The sequence below is a fragment of the Eschrichtius robustus genome, chromosome 15 (assembly GCF_028021215.1).
Source record: "Eschrichtius robustus isolate mEscRob2 chromosome 15, mEscRob2.pri, whole genome shotgun sequence".
In the NCBI taxonomy this organism is placed as follows: Eukaryota; Metazoa; Chordata; class Mammalia; order Artiodactyla; family Eschrichtiidae; genus Eschrichtius; species Eschrichtius robustus.
In genome coordinates, this window is record NC_090838.1 from 79,207,587 (window position 1) to 79,219,017 (window position 11,431).

The window sequence follows — 11,431 nt, forward strand, 5'->3', positions numbered from 1 at the left end:
TTGAAACAATAGCTTATTAATTTTTTATAAAACTAATGAATATTAAGAACATAACAAAGATGCCAACATTGATGATGGAGTAGAATGAGCAATTTATGAAGTTTCCATTGAAAACTACACAGTTTAACAGCTCCTTAGGCTGTCCAGCTGGAAGAGGAAACCACTCCCATGCCTGGTTGTAGCCATCCAATGACTCTCTCTGTTATGTTCTCTTTCAAGGGTAAAGGCACCCACTTCATTTGTGTGTAATTGATTTTGCATATCCCTCCTGAGTTGGTGGGCCCAAATTATGTGTCATTCATTTATTCAAATACACATTTCATGTGACAAATGAATGCTGGGGGATGTGACAGGTGCAATGGGATAAAAAGATAGATAAGATTTGAACCCAGCTTTCTAAGTATGTCTTCTGCCTACAATGCAAATGTATTCTTTTAAACCTACTGAAACCACCCCTATTATTAACTATTGTTATTATCATTATTAACTATTAACCTACTATTATTGAAATAGTTCCAAAGGGGTGGCATTATTTTCTGTTATGAACCTTCTTAAATACAATCAAAATAATAATTACAATAAAAGTAAAACATCTGTATATAAAATTGTCAGTGATTTGTTTAATAGTTATAATATACAACATTGGATGAAAGGGCAGGAGCAACAGGGCTTTCTGGGTAGCCAGAAGGGGAAGGATGAGAACAACAAGAAACGGAACTTGCTGGCTTACAAGGGATACTGTTAGCAAGAAAAGAGGAGCAGAGGGCCCCAAAGATTCACTCTGTTGGCTTCATTTATTTAGGCAACTTGTGCTCTGGAATAATGTACAGCTGGGAGTTAATTGCTTCACACTTGAAAAGCCAAGAAATTTTGAAAATGGGGGCACTGCCTTTCCATGCACATATCAACTTTAAAATCTTCATAGTATATTGGAAAGAACATAAGCTCAAGAGACAACCTGAAATTCAGCCATAGTTGCTCTACTTTCTAAACTGGTAAATTTGGGCAAGATACGTAACATTTTTTCTAATTTCAAAAATTATCTACAGCATGCTAATAACATGCTACCATTCATGGAGACTTATGACACGCCAGGCACTATTCTAGCATTTTAACTGTATCAGTTCATTCTTTCTTTCAGTAACCCTATAAAGTAGTTACTATTATTAACCCTATTTTACAGAAAAGGAAACTGAGTCAATGTGTTTAAGGAACTCACCTAAGATCACACAACTAGGAAGTATCAGAGACAAAATGAAATATCAGGACCTCTGGCTGCTTGTTTTGTTTTGTTTTTTTCTAGAAAATAAAAAAGATAATTTTACAATTCATTTAATGGCAACTGGTAATCATCAAATTAGCAGTGGTTATATACAAAAGTTATTACACTAGCTGTGTTGTTATTTCTTAAGGCTGATTAGACACCTAGAATCACAGACATTTCCTACATAAGATGCATCATATATGTCAAACTTGGTTATCATCAGCATTTATAAAACTAGACCTAGGGAAAGAACTAGGTCTGGGAACATATACATGGTCTTCATATAGCAAATGTTTAGCCTGCCCTGATTATTACAAAATCAGAATAGCGAGAATACTCACAGGCTGGCTTCTTTAAAACCCTTATTTTAACCACTTCAATAGTTAAAAAAGCTGCACCAACAATCATGTGATACCACTGCACACATATTGGAATGACTAAAATCCAAAACACTAACAAAACCAAATGCTGACTAAGATGTGGAGCAACAGGAAGTCTCATTCATTACTAGGTCAAATGCAAAATTACACTCTAAATGAATTAAAAATTTATGTTCCCATAGATATCTACAAATGAATGTTTAGATTAACTTTAATCATAATTGCCAAAGATTGGAAGCAATTAAAATGCCCTTCAGTAAGTGGATGGAGAAACAAATTTTGGTACATTCTTTTAATGAAATATTATTCTGTGGTAAAAAGAAATGAGCTATCAAGCCATAAATTTAAAAAAAGGAAGTTAAACTGCTTACTGTTAAGTAGAAGAAGCCAATCTGAAAATGCTACATACTGTATGATTCCCATAATGTGATATATTGAAAAAAGCAAAACTACAGAGAAAATAGAAAGATCAGAGGTTGCCTGGGGCTTGAGGGGATGGGTAGAAAGACGAACTGGCAGAACACAGAACATTTTTAGAGTGGGAAAATTATTTTGTATCATACTATAATGGTGGATAAATGGCATTACGCATGTGTCAAAACCCATAGAATGTACAACACAAAATGTTAACCTTGATGTAAACTATGGACTTGAGTTGATAGAAGTGTCATTGCCAAGATGTGACAAATGTACCACACTCATACAAGTTGTTAATAATAGGAAGAACTTTGGGGATAGTGTAGAGAGGAGATCTATGGGAACTCTCTGCACTTGCAGTGAAATTTTCCTATTAATCTAAAACTGCTGAAAAATAAAATTAATTTTGTCTTTAATTTACTTATTAATTTTTTTAATTATAAAAAAGGCTACATTGTAGTGTTTTGAGGAGTAAGTGAAATAAAGTTGTGTAAAATACCCAACCCGATTCCCTGTAACAACTTCAGGGAAGGAAGTCTACAGAGATTACTGTAAATTTTTATAATGACCATAAAAGATAATCTCAGACTTTGAAAATCTTTCCAAAATGCACAGATTTCCCATACCTATGACTCACTGAAGATGTGTTTCTTCTACCCCTGAAAGAAAATTAAAGGCAATCCCTGAAGGCATTTTGATCATTAGAGATAAAGCACGCTTCAAATATTGAAAGCTGAAAGCTGAGAATTTTTCTCTTCCGGTCAAATTTATCTTCAGGATGCACTCTCACTAATTGTTTCCTCAAGAGCCCAGCTGTGTTTAATCAGGATTTCTGGATAGTGATCTTTTCTAGAGCTAACAGTACCTTATGCAAAAAAAAAAAAAAAAAAAAAAAAAGAGAGTTTATTTTTCATTTAACAAGATCTTATTCCCAACAATAGCGTAATCCTTGAGAGGAAAGCGTTCAAGAGAGTCATCAAATAAATTCCCCTCTTTTTTCTCTTTTTAAATATGACTGTACATAAATTGAATACATTGCATCAATCAGATCTTTACAGTGTTAAAATGGTCACTGAAATTATCTGTGTTGAAAAGATAATGAAATGAGACTCTTTAGTAAACAAACATGTAACTCAATATTGCATATAGTATATACATATGCTCAACAAAACCATCTACAAATATAAGACTATAATAATTTCTCACTGACATTTTAAACTAATTATTATTATTTCATGTTTAGATACGATTAGGATTTTTTTTAAAGTAAGGATAAGAAAGACAGGCTGTTCTCCAAATGCTGAAGTCTAAAGAGATTAGTGAGGAAAACAATTGGAAGCTTTAAAATTGTGTTTTATTTTTTGTCTCATCTATGAACAGCTTGCTATTTAATGAATTTCTTTTTTTCATTACAAGATTTGAGATGTTAAGAAAATAATAATAATAATAATTAGGATAATCTAATGTTATAGGTAAAATTAGCTAATCTAGGAGGCCTAGAACCAATTCTATCGTTCAGCAGGGATTTCCAGCTCACATAGTCATGAGCAGAAAGAACTTCAGACATGATTACTGAATACTAAAATGATTCACCATCATCAGTCTTTCTCATGGGTCAACTCTGATCTTATTCTCCAGTTTTATATTTAGAGATGAGCTCTGTTCTTTGCAGGGAGTCCTCTCTGGATATTGAAACTAAAGCAAAAATGATCACTTGTAAACTTTACAATATCCTAAAAGACTAAACAAGTCACATCCTCAGGAGGAATAAGACATAGCAAAATTCCTAACACTCAGAACAAAGAGAAAATTTCCACAAGGATTCCAATAAGAATATAGATGACTTAATTGAGTGAAAGTCATTATCAGTAAACAAGGCAAAAAAAAAAAAAAATCATAGAGCTGCTTCTCTATGGCATCAGGCCAAAGAAAAATTCAGTTTAAGTAATTATACATGGAACCAGAATTATGTGGTCCTGGTGCAATGTTCTCATGGTTTAACTCAATCCATACTTTAGAATTGAGTATCTCAAATAGAAGTCTCCTTCTTTTTTCATACTTTATTGTTTTTTTGGTGGGGGGATATGTGGCCGGGGTGTAGATTGGAGACATGTGTAGTAGGGGATTTAGGACATTTTAGAATTTAACAAAAACTTTAGACCCTCTCTCTCTCTCTACATATATAGATAGATAGATACATAAATACATAGATACATAGAAATAAATATGGATATATATATGACGTATATCATCACACACACACATATATATGTGTAATATATATATGCTATTGGACTTCACCCCACAGGCTTATAAGGCCTGTGCTTGCCCAACTTCAAGACCAGTGAAAGAGCCCAGAGTCAGCAACAGTGACAATAATGGTTTAATGGATGGGGGAGCTTACACATCTGAAGCAAGGTCCTGGAGCGACACCCCTCCGTGTACAGTGGATGGCAGGTGGCAGTCTTTGCTGGTGTGGTGGAGGGAGGGGAGATTACCAGTTACAGGGAAATTGACATTAGGTGGGCTCATTAGTTACCAGGGAAACCAGTAGAGGGCACTCCCCTCACAGCCCCTTTGATAAGAACTGTCAGTAGTTGGTGCCTGGGGCAAGTTCACAGGAAGGTCAGGCATGTGAGTAGGGTGTAGGTGAAGCAGGCACTGGTCAGGCAGGGGATGTCCAGAGAGCAAGAGAACAGCCATCTTGACTGGCCTGACCATACATACATATACATATATATATATATATATGTATATGTATATGTATATAAAATCAGGTGTTTTTAAGTACGATTTCCATGAGTTCAGGAAGTTCTGAAATTTGTCTATGGAGCCTCAAGGAGGTCACAAACCCAATGGATGAATGTATAGTATATTCTTCAAGTATTTGTATATGCAAACCATTGTCTTTTAGTTGGAATTGTGGAATTAATGGTTTTCAGTGAGTTTTAGACTACTGTCTGTCACAAAAATGGAGTCTGTCATGAATGCTTAATGTGGTCTATTTCAGCCCAGGGCCCAAATGTGACAGTGAGTGCACAGCCTCATGCATCAGCAGCTAGTTAAGGCTGTGAGAAGCTCTAATTTAAAAAAGCAGGGCCTGGAAAGAAGCAGAAGGTACACTGACATATCACAGATATGAAATGTATAAGGACTTACTTCTCTTCAATTTAAAAGAGAAATTCCTCCATAGGCTTAATGGTAGCATTTCCATCCCTTACACTGTTGCTGGAATGTCAGAATTGTCAGTCTGTGCACATGCTAGGATGTGCCCATTATTTCTCTTCAGTCTCCTTAGGCTGTGGTCTATGGATACATTTTTCTACTTGGTAGTTTGGAAACTAGCCAAGGAGGTACTAAAAAAAGCCTGCAGATTAGACTTATCTGAAAAGCTTCTAAAAATGGGTCCTGCTCCTAGATGATCTAATATGATTAGTCTGGATGGGGGTGTAGGCATAGGGATTAGTAGAATTTCTGAGGGACTTTAATGCCTAACCATTATGAGCAACCATCACTGTTGTCTCAAATACATGTTTATCCAAGGGGACACGGAAAATCCCAAGGCCCATCCCATCAACGTTAACAGTCTCTTTCAGCTTTGTTAAACAATTAAAGCATATTTTTAGTCTAAAATGTGTTTTTGTTGTTTTGTTGTTATTGGTACATGATTTATAATATATTTCCAAGACAAGTTCCTAAAGGTAAAGAAAACATTTGTGGTATGCAAACACATTTGAGAGAACAAAAGATGTCTATACCCTGAGGTTTATTATCAAAACAATAGCCTTGCTTCATTTTTAGAATCAACATAGGAAAGAGTACTAGAAATTTGCAATTTACTAATTTGCATATATTAGCAGATATTTTTGGTTGTAATGAGCATAATGATCCAAAGTTATCCACAAGAATTATTTTCATTTAAAATCCTCAGGATAATTTAAATGACCGTATTGACAATTAGTGAGTAAACACTTTTACTCAACATGTAGTTGATGTTCAGCATCTGAGGCACCTAGTACTTTTTTGCTTCTACACCAGGGGTCAGCAAGCTGCAACGGCTGGGGCACATCAGGCCCAACTTCTGTTTTGGTAAGGTCCACATGCTATGATGTTTACAATTTTCAAATAGTTGAAAACAAATCAAAGGAAGAATAATATTTCATGACATATGAAAATTATGTAAAATTGAAATCCCAGTTCTCATAAATAAAGTTTTATCAGGACTCAGTCATGCTCATATAATATTTATGCTACTTTCACACTACGTGATACTTATAATGAAGAACATATAGCCCACAAAGCCTAAAATATTTATTATCTAGGCTTGTACAGAAAAAGTTTGCAGACCCTTATTCTCAATCCATCTTTGGTAATCCATTTACCTTTGCCTGGAATTGTTTTCATTTGCCACTATCCTCAAATCTATTCTATTCAAGAATTCTTTCTATATTTCCCCTTATCTCTTTCCTTTTTTCTCATTCCCTTTTTTTTCTTCACTCTTCTGTTTTTTGTTTTTGTTTTTGTTTTTTTTTGCAGGGGGGTAGGTGGGTACCTCAGATGCTGAAGGATATGATGATCATGCAAATTATTCAATAGATAGTCATGCTACAAGTGTTTGGTGTGTATCCTTTGTATGTGTTCTTGCAAAATCTATATTGTTTTGATTGTATTTTTATATTTATGTAAGTGATGATTTATGATAATAAGTTTTCACATGTTAGTTTGTTTCTACTGTTTACATCTAGAAGACCATTGTTCTTAATTTCATCACATTTTTCCCATATTAGGCTTTTTATATATTTCATTTTTTTCTGTGCACTCTCACACTGACGAGCACTAACCTGGACTGCTTCCAGCTCCCAGACTCAAATAACACTGTGAAAACATTCTTGTATGTGTTCTTATGGATTAAAGTAAAAATTTATTTGGCTTGTGTCCTCAAAACAGAAATTCTATTATCATAGAACATACTGATACTACATTTGTTCAGGTACCACCAAATTAGTTTCAGCAATAACTACACTGGTGTGCACTCCCATCAGCAGAGTATGAAGATCCCAAGAACCCAAGGATTTACTTTCTAGAATAAACATGAAGCACCAGTTAAATGGTTTTGTGCTGAGGTACAGCCATAATGCATTACTAATATCTCAATTTCTAGTCTTCCCAAATTGCAACTTGTATTTTAGTTCTACATCACTAGCGTGTGGTACATAATGTATATATTATGTGAATAAATGATCAAAATCTGACCTTCCTAATATGTAAAATGAAATTGTATTTCATTACCTACCTAAGAGTTTAAAGTTTAATAAACAATGTGGTGGGCAGAATAATGCCCCAAAGATGTCTGCATACTAATCCTAGGAACCTATAAATATGTTATGTTATGTAACAAAGCAGAATTAAGGTTGCTGATGGAATTAAGGTTGTTAGTTATCTGATCTTAAATTATGGACAGTATCATAGTTTATCTGGGTGGGTCCAATGTAATCACGGTGGTCTTTAAATGTGGAAGATGAAGATAGAAAAGTCAGTTAGACTCAAAGAAGGAACTGTAATGATGAGGTTAGTATCAGAGTGATGCAAAGTAGGAACGATTTAACTGGCCGTTGCTGGCTTTGAAAATTAAGAAAGAGAGCTATAAGCCAAGCAATAAAATCAACCTCTAGAGGCCTGAAAGGGCAAGAAAACTATACTCCCTGTTGTAGGATGAATACTGGTTTCCTCAAATATTCATGTCTTAATCTATGAAACCTGTGAATATGTTACCTCCATGATAAAAGGGACTTTGCAGATGCGATTATAGTAAGGATTTTGAAATGAGCTAATCCTGGATTATCTGGATGAGCCCAATGTAATTATAAAAGTCCCTATAAGAGAGGCAGAAGGATCACGGCAGACTAGGAGATGTGATGATGAAAGCAAGCTATTGGAGTAATATGATGAAGGAGATGAACTAAAGAATATAAGTAGACTCTAGAAGGTAAAAAAGGCAAGGAAATAGTTCTCCCTCAGTCTCCCATCCAATCAGCCCTGCCGACACTTTGACCCTAGTCAAGCATCTAATTTTGGACTTCTGACCTCCACACGTGTAAGGTATTAAATTTGTGTTGTTATAAGTAAATAAGTTTGTGGTTATTTGTTATAGCAGCAACAGGAAACTAATAGAGATTGTGAAACTTGAAAATAGAATGGTGCTGTAACAAATACCTAAAAATGTGGAAGGGGCTTTGGAATCGGGTAATAGGTAGTATCTAGTAGAAAAGTGAGGAGCATAGTGGAGAAAAATTACATTATCTTTGAGAGTATCTACATCATCATAAACAGACTGTGGATGGAATTTAATGTGCTGCTGGTGAGGGCTCAGAAAGAAAGGCATAACATGCTACCGGAGACTTGAGGAAAGGTGATTCCTATAACATAGTGGCAGAATATTTGGCTGAATTGTATTCTTTCTTACATGGAAAACAAAACTTGTAGGCAATGAAATTGGATATTTAGTTTAGGAAATTTCTATTTAAGTGTTAAAGGTGTGGTCCAATTTTCTTCTTGCGGTTTATAGTAAAATGCAAAGACAAAAAAAACTGAAGAATAAACTGTTAAGCAACAAAGAACCAGGACTTGATAATTTGTGGAATTCTCAGCCTATCTACGTAGCAAAAGACACTGAAATTAGGAGATTTATCATCTGGAAAGTGGGCTCTGGAGAGAAAGCCAAAGCTGTAGTCAGATAACCTTTTGCTAATGCCTCAGAAGGAACAAAAATTCGCAGTATTCAGTCATACAGAGTACTCTTTCAAGAGATTAAGCTCACAATGCATGGGTTCTCTTGACCAATTTAGCATAAGCAAAAAATAGAAATGGAATTGTTTAAGAAAGACCATTGAAGAGACTTTTGACTAATGGAGTCAATCATAACACACACAGAAGACCCACAAAATTCTGATAATGTTATATCAGCAGAAACACTGACGCTTGGACGGAAAGGGTCAGAGATAGAGACATGAGAGAAGACTGTTTACTCCCAAAATTCAACAGGTGGGAAACAGGCTGATAAAACTACTCAACTGAAAACACACATTCTCTATGTCTTCATAAAAAAGGAAGGATTGCCCAGAGGGCAGAGCCAAAGAGAGCAAAACTTTGGGCCCAGAAAGTGGTGCCTTGAGTCAAAGAGAATTTTTTCCCAAGCCTTGAAACAAAATGGAGTTTTCCCTGTTGAATTTGTTAAATTGCTTAGAACTGATGACTCCCTTTTCCTTCCATTTTCTCCCTTTTGAATAGGAATGTCTAAAACTCATATCCAATGTCAGTTAAAACATTTTAATTTTTAGTATTGATAATTTATTTTCTAGTTTCACAGGTTCAAAGATAGAGAGGAATTTTGCTCCAGGATGAGTCTCCTTTATACCTGATTTAGATTATTTAGATGATGAGATTGGGGTCTTTTGACCTGATGATATTAAAATGGGATTTTTGATTTGGAATTACTGCTACAATGTGATAAGATTTTAGGGATGCGATAGACATGAATCTTTAAGGGACAGATGGACGGCTGCATTAGGCTGAATAATGGTCACCCAAAATTTCCTTGTCCTCATCCAGAAACTGTGAATGTATTACCTTACATAGTAAAATGGACTTTAAAGATATGATTAAGAATCTGGAGATGGGGAATTATCCTGGATTAACTGGGTGAGCCCAATATAATTAAAAGAGTCTTTATCAGATGAGAATCAGAGTAGTAATAGATGTGATTATGGAAGCAAGAGGATGGAGTAATATGAGGATGGGACGATGATCTATGGAATGCAAGTGACCTTTAGAAACTGAAAAAAAGCAAGTAAATGGATTCTTCTCTAAGGTCCTCCAGAAAGGATTACAACCCTACTGACACATTGATTTAAGTGCAGTGAGACCCATTTTGGACTTATAATTTAAAAAATTATAAGATGATAAATTTGTGTTAATTCACTAAATTGATGGTAATTTGTTACAGCAGCAATAGCAAACTAATATAAATAATGATAGTTTTTGTGGTTGTTGTTTCTTTGGTGTTGGAAAGACTCTTGGATTTCCCAGAATCTTGGAGTGAACAGCTTAAAATGGGTGATTATTTTGAGATATCTTTATTTTTCATTTGAGGTACAGAGCAGGATCACATCCAAGTTCAGCTATTATGAAGCTTGTCTGAGTTGATATATATTTCCAACACTGTTCTGTGAAAGTAAGTGAAAGCTGTCAGAGATACCTTAGCATCTGGAAAATGCTATAAATTGTGATAATCTGATAAAAGGGATAGATGGTAAATTTCTGAAGAAATGTAAACATAATTGTGTAATAGTAAGAGTCATGCATCTGAAACAGCTCCAGGCATCTGGTGGTCAAAAACTGTTTATCAAATAAATGTTGTAAATCACCTGCTCTTCCCAGAAATATCATATTGCTTCTTATTTTCAGCTGCTTTCTCATTCTGTGTCCTCTCTCAGAGATGGCCTCTATTCTCTACTCAACTCCTGAGTCTCCACCTTTCAAACATCCTTTGTATCATATCAGATGTCTCTTCCTTGCAATCTTTTTCTATTGCTCTTTGCATAACCATTATATTTGGTGTGTATTTTTATAATAATATGAACAATAGTTTTTATTAATATTATCCATTCCTATGTTTGTCTCCTACAACACAAGGTGATTTTCTCTTGGTGAGCAATCTGCCGTATTTATTTCTATATTCCTAGCATCTCATCACAATGGGAAGAACTCAGAGCTTATGAATGCATATATGAAATGAACAAATTATTATGTAAATGAAAGTGTGAATGGATAAACATAAATACTTGTATATATGAGGGAAGATAGTTTCTAGGTCCTTCCTCTATTTGTTTCTCATTTACTGTCATAGCTACTTAAATGATTCCAACAACCTATGTCCTTTATTTTTTTTTTAATTGAGATATGATTGGCATATAACTTTGGGTTAGTTTAAGGTGCACAATGTGTTGATTTGATACATTTGTATACTGCAGTAGGATTGCCACAGTAGCATTGGCTAATATCTTCATCATGTCACATAATTATCATATAACTATCATTTCTTTTTTGTGGTGAGAATATTTAAGACCTATTTTCTTAGTGACTCGGAGGTTTATAATACAGTTTCTCAGAATTAAATACATTTTTTCCCCCTTATAGTTGCTATCATTTTAAAACACTTAGAAAATTTTAAAAATATGTGTGCACTCGTCTAAAAAAACATGGGATTCTTTGGGTGAGTAGTTGGTGATGAGTTGCCCCTTGGATTAAAAGGAGTTGACTCCAGAGGCAAATCTTGGTCTCAAAAGTCATCTTTGGAAAGTATGCATTGATT

The 11,431-nt window shown here is 34.8% G+C and overlaps 1 non-coding gene across 1 annotated transcript; it reads right to left on the reverse strand.

The window, feature by feature from the left end:
• Window positions 1-1,475: 1,475 nt before the first annotated feature.
• On the reverse strand, window positions 1,476-1,607 carry LOC137778229 (small nucleolar RNA SNORA72). The gene has a single exon (XR_011076807.1). It is a non-coding gene; the product is annotated as a small nucleolar RNA SNORA72 (small nucleolar RNA).
• Between the last annotated feature and the right edge of the window lie 9,824 nt (window positions 1,608-11,431).